The sequence below is a fragment of the Lonchura striata genome, chromosome 11 (genome assembly GCF_050655825.1).
Source record: "Lonchura striata isolate lonStrDom1 chromosome 11, ASM5065582v1, whole genome shotgun sequence".
Lineage (NCBI taxonomy): Eukaryota > Metazoa > Chordata > Aves > Passeriformes > Estrildidae > Lonchura > Lonchura striata.
This window is the reverse complement of record NC_140713.1, coordinates 10,316,081-10,333,039: the sequence shown is the minus strand read 5'-3', so window position 1 is coordinate 10,333,039 and position 16,959 is coordinate 10,316,081. Positions and strand designations below refer to the sequence as shown.

Below are 16,959 nucleotides of genomic sequence, written 5' to 3'. Positions count from 1 at the left end.
AATAAACCAGGGATTGCGGGACTAGAACGCTGCAGACATGTCAAAGCCTGGAATGTTTAATGGAAAATCTTACATTCTTGTTGATTATTAACATGAGGACATTTTTCCACTTAAAAAGGGGGAAAACTAATTATTAGTTCTTGAGTGCTCTGTGACCACTGATCTTTATAGAGTGCTATGATGACTGGAGCTGTGCGAATAACTGATGTTTCCGTTCCTTGGCAATACTAAATATGGATAAATAGTTGAGTCAAATGAGTTTTTTTTTTCTTCCTCTTCTTGACTGTTGACTTTTATTTCTTTTTCTAGCTTTCAAAACAGAATGGAAGAAAATTTCAAAGAAAACTTCAGTTTAAAATGCTTCAGTATTTTCAGATTTTTATTTTTTAGTGTCACTGTGGTCTTAGCAATGCAAAAGGTGCAGTGACATGGAAGGAAATTTGTAGCTGTTTTCCTGTTTTCAGATTTGGTTTTGGTTTGGTTTTGTTGGATTTTTTTAACTTGAGAGGCAGATTTTCATAGAATAATTTTTGCTTATATTTAGTGACAGTACCTTGCATATGGAAATCCCTAAAATGTGAGATTAAGAACCTATCAGCTAAATGCAATAAAATAAATTTTAAGCTTCTGGTGTCCACAAGAGGGGAAGAATCTTGGTCTTTGTTAGCACTTCCCTCAGGTTGTAAGGCTGATAGGGAGTTTTAGAGCCCCATACAGTGACCCCTCAGACCAAGCTGCTGAAGGCTGCCCTGTGTATTTGTGGGTGAGGAGAGATCCTCAGCCACCACAGAAGTTTTCTCCTAATTTGTGCTGCATTTTTTTGTCCCTGCAGAGTTTTGTGTGTGGGTCTATACATCCAAATCAGAGAGTTCCAGTGCATTTTGACCACACCTTTTCCCTTTAAACATGTCCAGCAAGGGGCAGAGGGGAGGAGCTGTGTTGTCCATCATTTTACAATCTGCTCCTGTGAAAAGCACGGTGAATATACACACAATTGTATTAAATGTTATGTGCATATGTAATACATTAGGAGAATGCCGTGTATAATGCAGCCACCATATGTCATATAAAATAAAAATGAAGAGGGTATATGAGCAAATACTGTAGAGCATATGGCAATATGAATATTAACCTCAATCTATAAATAGCTTCTGAAGTATCTGCTTTAAAACAGGGAAAGAAACTTAACATAATAGCAATTGAGGAGAAATTGGGCATCTTTTAAAGTTCTTGATGTCAAGGAGGCAAAATACCATTTCAATACTTAGATTTAATATGTACTTCCCACAAAAATAAATCATGTAATATTTTCATGGCAGGCATAGAATTTTATGATTTTTATGACGATCATGGAATTGGGATTCATATTTCATAGATAGCACTAATAACAAAGAAAATGCATGTGAGAAAAGGTCTTCAGGAGAGAGGAATGGCAGTGAAGTCGCAGAAAGGAATAGAAGACTCAGAGTAATTAGGTATTTTTTATAGGTTTGGGGTTTGTATTCAGAATAGCTTTCGGTACATTCACAAGACAAGCACATTGATTTTAAATGTTTAAAATGGAGAACAATAAATTTCCTGATTTCCAATTGTAGTCACAGTAAGACTTTGACTTTGAACTAATTGCTTTGGAGGTAATTTAACATGTGTTTGATCTTAACGCTAGGTTTGTTCATATATGGGGTTTGTACCTGCTGACCATGAACCAGTGTCTGATTCTCTTCCCCTGATCTCCTGAAAGACAGAAGGGTGTAACACACTTGGGTCGCTACAGTTTGCTCGTTGCATTCCCTATCAGTGAATGCTCCAAAGCCTGATCTCGTATGGAGAGACTAACGATGTTAACGTTGTTAACGATGCCTTGTCAGCCAGCATTACCCCAAGGAAAACAGTGTTTCCTGCTATGTGGGATGCTTTGAAGGGAGGGCAGAGAGCACTATGAATTTATGCCCTAAGCAAAATTAAAAGATGAACCTTGATTATCTTGAGCCTCCCTGGCATATGGGGCAGCCTTAGAACAGGGACAACACACAACAGTTTTACCAAGCAGCTTAATTGGGATATTCTGCCAGGGCAATGTGGGGACTTGGATTCGATGCCCACCTTTGTTTATCAGGGGACTTGTGACTTGGGTTTCCTGCTTTCCTAGATATGCAGTACAGATTTGGTTACACTGGGGTACCACAAGGGGAATATTCCCCATCTTTCCTATGGCAACTGCTTCAGTTTTCACCCAGGCTTGGTTCCTTTCTGTTTACTGTATTTTGCTTTCTTTGTGAGTGGTGCTGCCATGTGAATAAGAGTCTGGCTGGCTCTGGCTTCCCAAAGGTTGACTCCAGTCCTCAAGGGTAATTTTCAGCTTAATTACTTCTCATTTGAGTAGAGGGTCCCAGCTAGCTGGAGGAAAAGCAGGCTGTAAGGAGAAAGGAAACTGCTTGGGGAAGAAAGGGGAACAGTGCAGTAGGAAGAGGGAAATCTGTTTCTGTTGCAGAAGACATGAGGTGCTCAGGAAGGAAGGCCTTGGCTGTGGGAGTATTCAGCTTTTGCCTTGAAGCAGCCAAGCTGCAGTGCCTGCCAAGAAAATGAAAAAGGATATTTTCTTTTACCAGGAATTAGCCCAGTCCATGTTTTCATTGCTGAGGGGGCACAGGATAATGCTGCTATCAGCTTCGTTATTTACTTCATCTCTGGCTCACTCAGCAGCTGCTTCCTTGAATCAACATGTCCCTACCAAATTATGGTAAGGTTTTTTACTTAATTTCTGAAATAAGCCAAAAGTCTTTTAAGAAAAAGAATTGATTGCTAGGGCAGACTCTTTTGGGGCCAGTTTTAACAGCATTTTAACAGCATTTCATAGAGTAGAAACCTTGAGGAGATGACCCTTTGAGCTGGCATGGATTTTCTGAAGACCAGGCTGTATGTGAAGGGCTCAGTCCATGCCCCTGTCCTGGGATGCAGCACTAAGAAATACAAGGCAGTTATTGATGTGGTACTTTCTCACAGAATTTGTAGGAATTTATCCTAGGAAACTTTCCAGGTCTCGCCTAACAGGGAAAATTTAAGAAGCAGCAGCTCCTTCCCTTCATCCTGATGGCAGACCAGCAAAGGCAAATACTGGGAACACTGGTAGCAGTGGGCAACATTTCTGCTGTAAGTATTTCAATTTCTACCACCTTATCTCAGGTGTCTGGACTGGTGCTGGCCTTAGGCATGGAAAATGTGCTCTGTGAGGGTGAATTACAGCATCACCTGTACACAAACCATATTGCAAATGCAGAGGGGCAGGTGCCAACGTGCAGCTTGTGCTTTATCAAGTACTCTGTGGATGTGCTTTCACTGCTGTCAGTGCCTGGGGTTTGTTACCTGGGCACTAAAGACCTGTGGGTTGGGAATTAGTTTGGCTCAATTCTAGGTTTTCCTTTTTGCTGGGAATTTGAGCTGTGGTTTCTAGAACATGGGAGACAAAAGGTAGATGCAGACTGGTTTTTTGTGGGTTTTTTTTTTGTGGTTTTTTTTTTTTTTTTTTTTTTTTTTTTGTTTCTTTTTTTTTTTTTTTTTGATAGATTAGTAACAGCCCTGCACTGCCCTGAGCCACCCACTGCCGCAGGTCAAGTTTTTAGAAGAGAAACCATCTTGCAGGGTGACCCTGCAGCTGGCTGCTCACCTGGCAGGAGTTACCCCTAAAAACCTTGTGATACTCTAGCATTGCTGGTTTTCCATATTATTAGGACATGATGGTCCCAAAAGGCTTGTATGTATAGGTTTTACTTCTTTAAGTGCACATGCATCTGATTGAGCTGGTAGCATGCTTTGACAATGTGTCTGTCACACTTCCCCTCAGCTATTCAATTCACTGGGGTCTGCTAGTGGGGCATTTCATATCATATTCTGTAGTACCTGACAGGAATATAAGGAAAGGACCCCACAAAATATCTGAATTTTACCTTTACCTTCTAAATTATCATGGCTTTTTAGCTCTAAGCTTTGGTCCAGCCCTGTTTTGCTTTCCATCAGGTTAATAACAGTTAGCAGAAATAATCCAGCAGAGCAGCCTTCTCATAGCAGTTGTCATTACTAGCAAGCATAGTAAAGAAAAATAATTGACTAGCAAAAGGTTTGATAACTCAGAGTTTTATGTTTCTCAGAAATGACTCATTCCCATATGCATCCTCCAAACTGCATTCTGCACGCTGAACTCACCATAACCTGCTCTTAGAGAGGCTCTTCTCTCACATTCCCATTTTGGCATTAGAAGCAATAAAAGTAACAGCAGCTTTGAAGAGCATGTAAATGTATAATGGCTTTCCAAAGCGGATTGATAATTACTTATTGCACTAAATAATCCTAGAAGTGTGTTAGCGGAGGAATGTGAGAAGAACGAATGAACTTACATACGTAGAGAAATCTATGCATCCCTTCTGCTGTCTGATTCATTTAAACAGTCTTATTACAGTATCAGTGTGGAGGGGAGATAATGAAGGCTGTCTTATGTTGTTATATCTTTTTTCCAGCTTGTTTTATTTTAAGAAATGCAATGGTAGCTCTGGGTGGAGCTAACAGTCACCACTGCCACTAGAATGTAGCATTTACTTCACTCTGCATAATGTGAAGCATGCAGCAAACATACTAGGTGTAATAACTTTAATTTTGTGCAGCAATTATTTAATATCTTGATGGTGATGGAGTTTTGTTATTTTGAAAAATATTTCCTTTTGTAGATTTTTAAAAAATAAGCTTTCAGCTGGCACCAAGTAGATTAATCTGACCTTTTTAAAGCTAATTTCCAAGAATTACCTCCTCTTTTAAGCTAAATTATTTTGTAAATAAAAAGGTGTGACACAAGAGCATAGGAAGCAATTGAGCTTTATTCATCAATGGCTGTCTCTTGACATCAGTCAGCACAGCAGAGCTCAATACTTCTGTGAGAGGACAGCTAGCAACGTGTTGCTGGCTACTTTTTTCTTTCTTCCTCTTTTTTTTTTCCTTTGATACTCTTTGGAGGTTGACTTTTCTGCAGGTAGCTTTTAATTTAGTGGGTAAGAAATAACACTTGTTCTTTATCCATTCACAGTGAATGAGAGATTCGTTCTTATGGTATGAAGGACTTGTTTTGGTATCTGCTGCAGGGATATTGGGAAAGTGGAATTTTTAGAGGTGCTGAATGACACCTGAAAAGAGGTAGCTCAGGTTACATCCAGCTGACATTCAAGTCTTCAAACGGATGCAGCTGCAAACATCCATTTAAACCTTCAACTGAGTTGTGAGTAATTTTAAACTAATTGTTACTTGAGATGTACACAGAGTGGCACTAAGAATGTGTCCTGCCCCCCTTCTGATGGTTGGGTTTGGGCTGAATTTTTGTGGGCTCTGCCCTGTGCTTGGCCACCAGGCCCCCCTGGCTGCCAGCAGTGGGGGCACCGAGGGCTTGAGCAGCAGCTATTTCTGAAACCATGCCATGGGGGAGAACAAGGCATGAGGATATTGCAGAGGGGGAAAGTGCACGTCTCTTTTTCAATGTAATTTATTTTTATTTCCATCTGTAATCACAATTTTTGCCCTCGATGAAATCTTGGGACCGGGAACCTTATCCCTGGTGTAGGTGAAAGATGATGCAATGCTGACACAGTTTGTGCCTCCTCGTGTTCCCGTGTCCCACCTTCAACTCTGGCAGAGGGGTTACTGTGCCAGGCATCTGCAGGAATATTCACTTCATTTAACTAGTTCAGGGAGCAACGATTTTGCAGCTGATATTTCAAATCTCATCTGTCTGTCCACTCTCACTGAGGAGGGTTAAACGAACTACTTACTTGTCACAGAATCCATGACAAATTCATTGACATTGAATATATTTCAATTAACGAAATTAACTGGAAATATTTAGCATTAATTGGTCAGTGCCTTTTTTTTTTTTTTTTTTTTAAATTCCTACCTCTCCCTTCTGGAAAAGAATGTTTGGTTGCTTGTTTTCCTTACAAAAATCCCATGGAAGATGTTTGGAAATATTTTAGGGCTAAAATCCTTGGAAGAAATCAGCTAGAATTACACCTTCTCTGCGAAATAGCAGCAATTAGGACAGACGTCCTCCTCTAACTCTGAGCCAGGCAGCTTGGGTGACAAATATGTCAAATTAATACATCACCAGGTATGAAAGCGCAGTTAGAATTTGACTGAGGTACTTCCAGCCTGAAAAAGAGAACGATTTATCAATGCAAACTTAATAACATCTATTTGAATCTAACTAAAAATCAATATTTCATTACCAAATTGTTAGTGAGAATGAAGAAAAATTGCGGAAGTCGGGCAGTTTGGTGGAAGAGAAGCATCAGGAGTTCAATGCGAAGACGGGATGATTCATGAGGCCAAGCTGGTGGAAGGGTGAAGGAGGACGAACGCAGAAAACTTGGAGGGCCCTCTCTCTGGTGACCTTGGCAGCAAAAGGGAAAAAAATACCAGAAAATGAAAGTGACTGTCAACTCCCAACAGGGATGGATCACACCATAAATCAAGCATGGCCCTGAGAGAGAAGAGAGGGGCTTAGGGTGGGGGGCGAGCGTGGCAGTAGAAGCCGTTGGGTAATTTAACTCTTTGAACCTTGGATGCCTTTTATTCGTAGTTTAGCGAGCTGGTAAAACACATGTGAATCCCTTCCCTTTGCAGTGGTTTACATAAAAGTGTGTCAGGGGCAGATAGATGGTGAAACATTGCTTTCCATTGGCTGGGATTTAGAGTACAGTACCAATAAGTATTTCCTTCAGCCCAGGAAAAGAGAAAAATGAGAGACGGAGGCTCCTGTGACACATAACTAAATCAGTTGGTTGGGAGGCCTAATCCAGGAGAGACTTTTGGGTGATTTGCAGGGGAAAAAAATATAGATTTAAGGACATTAGTATTTCTATTACTGAAATAATCTATTGATCCAAACAGCAAGCAAAAAAATCACTCCTTTAAGCCTGAAATACAAAGGAAATGGAAGGTCTCTTGGCTTTTTTAAACTTTTAATATTTGTTTAGTTCTTGAAATCTGTTCTCTGACAGAAGTGAAGGAGGTGACTACCACAGAGGGGGAGGTGACTGCCACAGAGGGGCTTGTAACTGTCATCTGACAGGGCTGGAAGGGGATTTGCAGGAAATGTGAATATTACCTCTCAGTCAGAATTAAAACAGTATCTGAGCACTTTATTTGCTAAAGAGAGGCACAGAGTATTCCTTCCTGCTTTTCACAGAGACTATTTTTTACCCATGGTCCTGATACATTTTCTTACATTTTAAGGCTTTTTTTCCCCCCTTTTTTAATCCATCACAATAAGAAACCTGTGTTTTCTTTGAGACCCAAATGGATGTGTATTCTTACCATGCTCACTCCATGAACAGTGAGCATCTTCCATTTCCAGTTGTAAAAAAAGACTGACAGCAGAGCATCTGTAGTCCTGCTGTGGTGGGAGGCAAGCCCTGTGCTTATCCTCAGGTTTCCATGAAGACACAGTGCAGCCTGTTCCATCCATACTGCCAGGAAAGGTCTCTATGGTTATTGCATTTGACATCTGCCTTTCTGAATATTGAGGGCTGGCAGAAATAACAGTGCTAGAGGCATTAGAAATACACCTTGGGAACTCCATGTGGGAATGTTCCAGTGCTGGGGCTCCTGCTGCAGTCCAGGGACTTGAGCCACATCTTTGGAAGCAGCATCAGGGAGTAGTTGCTGTGTTTCCACACCCCTTATAGTGGCTTTCACCACGGGTATGGCAGCTTTCCATCCCCTGGGGAGAAGGCAAAGGAGGGAGGTGGTTCCCAAGCTCTTAAGGCTTGAAGGTGGTAGGAAGATGCAATGAAATCTGAATGGTGGGTTGAGGGAGAGGGACTGATGTGCTGTGCTGAATAGCTCCCATTTCCAAAGAGGAGGAGAGTCCAGGACCTGTGGCACTACACTATATTAGGCCAGTGAAAGTCAGGCTTTCTTGTACCTGGGTCATCCTTTGGCCCACCTTTGTGTGGAGTGAGCCTGAAAATTAACATGCTTGTTCTTTCTTGACTTAGTTTTGAACCAACTTGCTGCTCTGTCTTGAGGCGTTTTCCTGCCTGGTGCTGGCCACAGGAGGGGTTGGTGTCTGGCATTGTGCAGCCGTGGGGCACCAGGCATGGGCTGTCACCTCCACCAGCACTCCAAGGTCATCTCTGTGCAGGAAGTCATCACAGATTGGATTTTGGGAGCAGCCTGATGCATTAGCTCTGAATGAGTAAGTAAGACTGCTTGCTGCAATTTCCCAGCACAGAGGTCCTGCTGACGAGGTACGTGGCACTCTGGGAGATGCTCCCAAGGATGTGGGTGCAAAGAAAGTGTCCAGAGAGTTCAGAGGGCTCCTGGCATTTTGTTAGCAGGCTGCTCCTGAGAGGTAAATCAGCTACCAGGAGGAGAGCCGATAAAGGACAGCGGTGGGGTTCAGAAAACATGGCACAGTATGTAGAGATCCTTACATGCCTGGCAGTTCACTTCTGGTACTGCTTTTTTATCTAAATATAGGGCTCATCTCAAAGCCTCACATGAGAAGTTGCAGATCTAATCAAGGTCAGAAGAACATTAAAAAAAATTGGAACAGGAAAAGGCCATCAGGACCAATGTTTCTGTTCCTTTTTTCCTCCTGTCTTAGCTCTGGATCTTGGCTCTAATTGCCATTTATTTTTTATTGCTCTCACTATACTTCTCATATAATGTTTATATTAATGGGCAGGGGGAGGGGGGAAGTGAAGAAACACCAGGAAATGGAGTGCAATTGGAGTATGTGAGATGTGGCTTTTGTCTTCTTTATCACTGTTTTCTTGTAGTACTTCCAGCTCAGATATTAATTTATCATTGAGAGTGCTGCAGAAGTGTGGTCCCTTGTATTTTATTGAAGGCTTGATCTAAATTCCAGATGGTCACCATGTGATCAAACCAGCCCTGGGCAAATAGGATATTTCTTTGTGTCTATATTTGATTTCTTTGCCAAATTCATACCTATCTAATCTTCTGCCCATGAGCCTGCATTCATTCATTCTTTAAAGAAGTGTGCAACAGCTCCACCTCCTCATGGGTTAGAGACAATAAGGGTGATTGCAAATATTCCGCATCTAAATGCAGTTAAAATGTGATACTGTTGCAGGCAAATAATAGCTTTTCACATCACAAAAATGTCTAGCTAAAGTTTACAACAGACAAATAATTCCTTTCCTTAAAGAATGAAGGGTTCTCAGAAAATATGCAGTGGGGGACGTGGGTGTATTGACACGATGCTGCTGCAAGGAAGTGCTTTGATTTTGGGGATGCGAAATGCTCTGAAATATTATTCAGGAAAATCCACGGAGCCAATCTGCTTGTGGAGTCCCTGCTTTATTGTAGGAGTTTAATAGATGTGAATGAGAGACTGTCTGTACCTAGCAGGTTCTTTCTTAAAAAGAAAGGCAAATTTCAGATTATAACAAAATATACTTCAGAACACAGAAGTAACAATATAAAAACCTTCTTAATCATGATAAGATTAAAGGATTTTTAAAATCTGCCTTGTAGTCACATTTCCATTTTCTGATAAATTCCATACTTTCAAATCACTTCTCATCATAATAATACGAACTGTAAAAAATCCTTCCATTTCTGCAGCATGCTACAAAAAAAAAAAAAAAAAAGGGGGGGTGGAAAGGGGAGAATTAAGAAGGCTCCAAGTTTTATCATTCTGTTCATAAAGCAGCACAGCAACCATAACTGCAGCACAGAAAAGAAACAGATACTGTAATGTCTGAGGTATTCTGTGCCATAAACTCCCATAATAGAAACAGATGGCAGAAAGGCGTTGGAAGTAAGGGAAGTACTGTACATGCAGCTCTACCCTAACATATGAAGAGATTCAGGCCTGACACGGAAAGGAATACGTCTGGAGCTCTGCCAGCGCTACTGTGTGTGCAGCAGTTGGTGCTGGAGAGGAGAGAACCTGAGATTTTGGGGCTGGGGCTCCGTGGCAGCTCAGCAGCAGGGCTTCTTGCTGTGCTCCAGCGGGGGTGGTGTTCTGGCTGGGACAGCAGAGAAGAGGGGAGCCCCTGTGGGGTGTCACTGGGAGCTCCCCCAAGGGCCCCTGGCGCTGTGGCAGCTTGGGCATGCCGCAGAGCTGCGTGCCAGGTACTGCTCTGGCACCTCTTCCTCCCTCTGCCTCTGCTAAGCAGAGATCTTAATATCTAAAGAGAGCCAAGCAAAGTTGTGTGGTGGGTATCATGCATGCAGTGAAAATGGCAAAACTATTTTATTCATTCCTGGCATCTCGCTGAGGAAGCCTCACTTGTTTCATCCGGCGTTGTTTCACTGGACCTGCTATGAGTGAAAGGAAATATAATGTGTGCATTGCACTAGAGGGGGAGCTGAAGGTCAGGAGTGAAATATGGCTTTCTGCTGCACTTGGTCTCAGTCTGAATGTTACCTACATTATCATCAGAGCTCACTGTCATAATGGGGAGACCTTGTCACAGGAGGGAGGTCACCTAGAAACGGGAAGAAAAATTGGGGGGAAAATACTAAATAAGATAAACTAAAAAGAAGACCAGTAGGGTATCCAAACTTCCTTTGTGTATTTTTGAGAGCAGTAAATTATCTGCAAAAGACATGCTTGTCCTCAAGCACCTGAAATCCCACTGTTGTCCTGGGCTTGAAGTGCCGTTCTCCTAACTTCCTGGAGTTTTGTTATCAGCATCTTTCCACCAGGGAGTCCAGCTTTGGCTTCTGTGCTTTTCTGATGTGTTGGATTTAAAAACTCCAATTCCATTTCAGGGCAGTCACCTTTAAAATACTCGGGCAAGAGGGGCATAAATCAGGTTATTTTCATTAGAAAACAGGTAATGATAAAGAAACTTCACTATTCTCTGTGCCCTAAGACTGCAGTCAGACCCCTGGGATGGGCCCTGTGCTGCAGGATGGCCCGAGAGCGTGGCTGGGAGTGAGCTCTGCTTCAGCACTATGGGGAAATTGTGCCACAAAGTTTTTAGAGGTGAGACCTGTCCTTCCCTGTGTGGTTGAAATGTCTACTTAATTGCAGGGCGGGAGAGATTTTAAACATCAGTGCAAAGAGCTAAGTGTTGTGTGGGTCCACACTGTTTGCATCCCCTCCGGCCACCCAATTAACAGCCTAATCTATGTGCAGATCCACTTTCATCTAAAGACGTCAAAGAGCTTTGCAAACATTAATTCATATTAATATGTTGCTAAAAACAAGCAAACAAACAAACGTTTCCTTGGTGCTTCCAGGCCTCTCTTCCCCCTGACACCAGTTAAGACCAGTAATCTGCAAGGTGGTGCTGGTGACCTGGTTTGACAAGGGGGCCACCCAGGGCTGTGTTTTGTTAGCAGCAAAGTTTCCAGCAAGCACAGCCACCTTTCCCTTGTGTCCACGCTGAAGGCTGATGTGGTTTCTCCCTGGTGCTGCTGAAGTGACCTGGCCCAGCAGCTGCTGTTCCCACCAGAGTTACTCCAGATTGCTGAGGCAGTGCAAGGGCACAAACCTGTGTGAGCACAGCCAAGCCTTGGGGCTCAGCCTTGGCTCAGGGGGGGATGCTGGGCTCTGGGCACAACTGCCCCACAATGCTTCAGCTGGAGAATCAGCTGTCTGTCTGTCTGTCTGCAAATGACATTAGATAGCATTGCAAAGCTATTGCAGTAAATATCCAAAATTCAGATCACTAATCATGTGTTTGCAAAAAATCCTTTGGGGACTAACCAGAATTTAAGATTTAACAGCTAATGTTTAGAGAAAAAGATTTTACTTTTCAGTCTCCTGGAAGGAAGTCCCGGGAAATAAGCCTAATTTTATCTTTGTCAAAAAACCCAAAAAAAGAACCCCCAAAAAAACACAGCCAGCACAAACCCAAAACTGGGACAAACTGGGTCTCAATATTTAGAGTGCTGGTTTGTACAGCTCTAAACCATTTTGATGGGTTTCATTCTTATGTCAGATGTTGTGGTATCACTAACATGGTATTTAAAGGTATTTGGAGATAGGAGTGTAGCTGTGTTAGCACAGTCACCAGGAGCTGGCTGAAGGGGATCTTTGTGGATATTTCCTTTGGAATGTATTCAGCCACTGAAATACAAAGCCAGGTATGAATGTGAGCATTAGTTCACATAAAATGCACTCTTTCATCTCAGTATAGTTGTTGCTCTGACAGTTTAAGCTTCTCAAATACCATATCTCTTTTTAATGAAGAAATTGCACACTCATATTCAGAAATCATGTATTTACAGCATAGAGCACCTATTGATACATTTTGGTCATTTTAACTGAATTTGGAAGTCTTCAGAAAGTGAGAAATACAATGTTTCATTACACAATTACAGCTAATTATTTTAGAAATACAGTTTAAATGCAAGTTATCTTAAATTTATTGCTTATCTGACTGGAAGGATCGAAGCAAAACCTGAAAATCATAAACTCTTCCAGAACATTATATTTTATGCAGTCCAAAATGTGACACATGGGGTCTTTAATAATTCACTGCTTGTTAACATTAAACAACTGTTAACATGCTCAAATAATTAGTTATGCTTGCTTGACATGTTTGCATCTTTAATAATTGATGCATTTATCTTAATTACTAACAGTATTATGGTCGTAATATGCATCTTTTTTCTATCTTAAAATTTTAACAAAAACTGACTTTTTGCCAAAAATGATTATCCTCTAAGTTTTAATTACTCATTGTAATTAAATTGCAAGCTGCAGTATTTTATTAAAAATATCTTTCACAAAAAATATTTAATGGAAAAGAGGTGATTTGTTGTTTATGCATCACACTTAGTAAATATTTCATAAGTTTCATATTACCCTTTCAGAGCAGATATAAAAAACATAACATTCTTAATATAAGAGTCAATTTAAAAGCTGCTATAGTAGTCTTCATTTCTCCTCCAAAAGGTTTGCAGAAGTCAGTGAATAAAGGAAGACAAAAAACAAACAAAAAATGTGGTGGTGGTTGCAAATTGGGTGCCTACAGTGACAGGAACCAAGGTTGAAGATGTGCTGGTGAGTATATCACACCTTCCACCAGTGGAATTAGTGTGACTTGAAATAGAGCTAAGCAGTAAAAGTTTTTTCATTCTTCAGTGTTCTTCTGATTCAACTTTTGCTTGCAGGCTGCTAATAACAATAGTGGCAGTAGTTTGACTGTAATCATTTATTTATTGCAATGCTGATAGAGATGGGGGTGAGCTTTGTGTCAGCCAATTTAAAAAGTCTATGTTTTCAAGGCCTTCTCATTGCTAAGACAGACTGGTTTAGATTAAGATGGTTGTTTCTGGTCTCTAAATGTTATAGAGGCAATTACCACTCCTGTGGAATGACAAAACTTGTTAATGATGTCAAAGAATTCAGTCACATCCATGTTCTGGTGTGTGGTTGTGTTCCTTCCCAAATGACGCATGAAGATGCTTGAGAAGGCATCAACATATTGGCAGGAAAAAGTCCATTTGTGAGACAAAAATGTTGTCCAAAGTTTTAGGTTTAAACCCCAAAAAGCTGTGTGATGCTGTCTCTCAGGGCTACGTTTAGCAAGTGACTAATGAGAGCCCAGCTTGTCTCTGAGGTAGGTGGTTTCTGAGAAGCTAATACTTGAGCTGTGAGCCAAAGTCAGCCAAAACACTGCATTTTTAACAACATCGTGCCTGGGAATAGATCTTGTGTAACATTTCTTTTAAGACAAGTCAGTAGACCTAAGGGGCAGAAATGTCCTGTGTGTCAGACATTGTGGGAAGGGAGACTGTGGCCAGATCCAGAAGTGTCTCCTCCAAGCCATTGACTTAGAAGTATTCTTTCAGCAGGATTTACTCCAGATATGACCCTTTGCCAGAAAAGCAGCCTGAGATCAGGGGGAGAAAAATGCTGAACTGAGACGCTGAGCTCTGAGCTCTCTCCTGTCTTTGGGGCTTTCCTGCCTGCCCTGAATAAAACCCACATATTATCCTCAGCTGCCAGCAGAGCCTCTGGTGCTGCAGCAGTCCTCACCACTGTGGTGAGATTGGAATGGAGATGTAGAGCACGAGCAATATGAAGTTGAGCCCCAGGAATCACTGAAAGCAAACTCAGAGGCAGGGCTGTGCTCCCTCCTGCCACCATGTCCAGCACCAGCTGGCACATCCACTATGTGCAGGTGGGAATGGCAAAACCATGGCCAAGGCCACCCTTCCCACTGCTGCTTCCAGATTCACTGTGTGCATTTAATCTATCCTGTCTCTTCTGACAGATTTAGAAGATTCTCACTATTGCAAAGTCCTCATGTCCTTGACATGGTGTTCTTCAAAAAGCGATTTCTAGTCTGATTTTAGAGTTAAATAAAAATTTACACATCACAGATCTATTAATCATTTTTTCCCTTCTGTGGGTGTATCTTCAGATTTCAGTGATTGATTTATGTGGCCAGATGGGTGCATTTGTTTCCTGCTGTCTTTCAGTCCAGCAGAATCCATGCACGCTGTGCAGTACAGTGGGCTTGAACTTTCACTTGAAATGCACTTCTGTACATAAATCCTGAATACTAATCCTTCTTTAGAACAAATGGGATTCACATGTGACTCCTTTGGATGTGGCACAAGCTGAGGTTTTCCTCTCAGTTAGTAAAGAAGCCATTCCTTTTGGCTTTAAGAGTAAAACTTCAGTGTAGCAGGAGGTCCTGTTCATGTCCACCAGGCTTTTGCTCCAAAAGCCTTTGCCTTTCTTTCCTGTCATCACATAATGTGTGGTGGCTCATTAGCTGCTGCCAGAGAAGCTGATTGCAGGGAGAGCAATCTGTGGTGTACATGAGCATTTTTGCTGACATGTGCTAACGTTGTAAAAAGTATTTGCATATTGTCAGGTCAGTGTTCCCACATCCTGAACTGTGAGGACAGGGACCATGAGGACCTCAGAGGGGTTCTGTGGGAAGAGCCAGAACTGGAACAGAGTGGACATAATAGTTTGATTCTCAGCCATATTTTATGCAAAGGTACACGAGGGTATATGAGATCGTCCTGGGCTCCGGGAACTGCATGTAAACCTTGATCCAGGTGATACCAAGGTGTGTGATGGCAATTCCATTTCTGACAGGGCACGGGGAGTCTCAGGAGCAGCAAGTTCCCAGAGGCCATGTGAAGGTAAACTGTGGGAATCCAGGGCTTCCCTCTGGCTGCCCTGGAAGGCCTGGGACTCTGGCAGGGGGTTAGAAGCCCCCAGAGACACTGTCTGTGATCTCTGTCCATGGAAAAGAGTTTTCAGTCTTACAGGATGAATTACAAGCTCTGAGTGTTTGATAGAAGTAATAATTAAGTATGGCATGGGTGCAAAAGTAAAAGGATTCTAGATGAGGGGTCCAAAGGGGACAAGATGGAGGAAATTGGGTGTGTCTTGTCCTTTTTCTCCTTCTTCATGCCCTCCATGTTCACTGTGGTGTTGGCATTTTTCTGTTGGTTCAGGCTGGGGACACACTGTCCAACGTAGGTGACAGATATTGGCACGTTATTGTAAATCCAGCCCAGGGAGTTTCTGGTATTTAATGTTTGTAACATCCCACTGAGGGCAGAGCCCCACACGCTGCCCTGCAGGACAGAGCTGGGCAGGGCAGCAGAACATGTTAGAGATAAACAGAATAAACAACCTTGAAACCAGCACAGACCAATTATGGCTTCTGCTTTGGCAGCAGGGCTGAAAGACAAGAGACCTTCTACAATCTCGGGATCATCAGTAGCTCAGATTCCAACAGCAAACAAGTAGTAGGAGAGGGAAATCCAAATCAATGCTCCTGCTGAGGGACCAACTTCAGAGAATCCACATGTGAGAGAGGTCTCTGAACAGCACAGGCAGGAGCTCACACTTCATTAGGCCAGGAAGTCTCATTATGACATGCAAAGTCACAAGAAATTAGCTTCAGAAGTTTTCCCACTCGGGAAGTGAGTTATTTTGCATATAAGGTGTATGTATTTGTGTATGAAATTGACTTTTTTTGCTTCTTTATGCAATTAAAAGATAACCTCTTCTGGTTTATAAGTCATGGCCACTTTTCCAGCCCTGGTGGTGCACAAGGGAGAGGTCAGTGGGGCTGCACTGGTGAAAAGGCTCTGGCCAAGCAACAGCAGGTGTTTGGCTGGGAATATCACTGTGGTGTGACAATGTTTTACACTTCCAATGGAAAAAGATGCAGTGCAAAATCAGTGTTTTGAGTGGTTTGTCTTGCTTCTGACATCCATTTCCCTCAAATTTCTCTCTAATGGGATGGTAATTTCTAGTTTAATTTTCATCTTAAGTCTCGACATTGGCTGAAACCCTAACCCAGACTTGCTAAAACACAAGGAAGGCTGTCCTGGGTGCTGCTGCCACAGCAGGAGTCCCATTTGCAGAGTGCCTTACTGCAGCACCCAATTCAGAGCAGGAACTTTCATCAGAAGCCAAGCAGGAGAGCTGTGAATTAATCTCTGCTGCTGGGGCTGCTTAGCCCTGCTGAGCTGGCACCTTTGCCACTTCATTTTTTTTTTTTAATTTTTTTTTAATTTTTCATTTTTTAAATTTGAATATTGGGAAAAGAATTTGTCTACAGCTGTTACAAACCAAATTATGTGTTTTATTCCAAACGCTTGTGGCTTGCCATGAGCTGCAGGAGCTGGCAGGGGACACTGCATTCCCCAGCATGTTCCCCTGGGACCAGCCACGCTTGCTGCTCACTGCTGGGAAAGGTTTGGCCAAAACTTGGGCTAATTCCTGCATTCACTGATGCTGGTGAAGGAAGGAATGAGCTCCTTATGAGTGTCATGTAGACATTTGAAGTGTGAGTGTAGAGAACAGAGAGTGGCCAATGGCTGGCAATGATGGCAAGCATTGATGTGCAGAGAGGTGAATTTCCAGGAGGGGACTTTCAGAAAATACTGCCCACAGAAATACAGATGCTTCCCTGGGAGCTCTGTGATTTGCAAAATATACATATGAGTTTT

General features: G+C 42.2%; 1 long non-coding RNA gene across 2 annotated transcripts in view; it reads left to right on the top strand.

Moving 5' to 3' along the window:
- The first annotated feature begins 1,891 nt into the window (after nucleotides 1-1,891).
- LOC116184039 (uncharacterized) overlaps nucleotides 1,892-16,959 on the top strand; it is a 36,268-nt gene continuing 21,200 nt past the window's right edge. The window contains exon 1 of one of the 2 annotated variants that reach the window (XR_013340727.2): nucleotides 1,892-2,740. This is a non-coding gene — a long non-coding RNA (uncharacterized LOC116184039). Of the gene's footprint in view, nucleotides 3,151-16,959 lie in introns of both variants that reach the window. The other variant, XR_014957829.1, reaches the window with a different exon arrangement.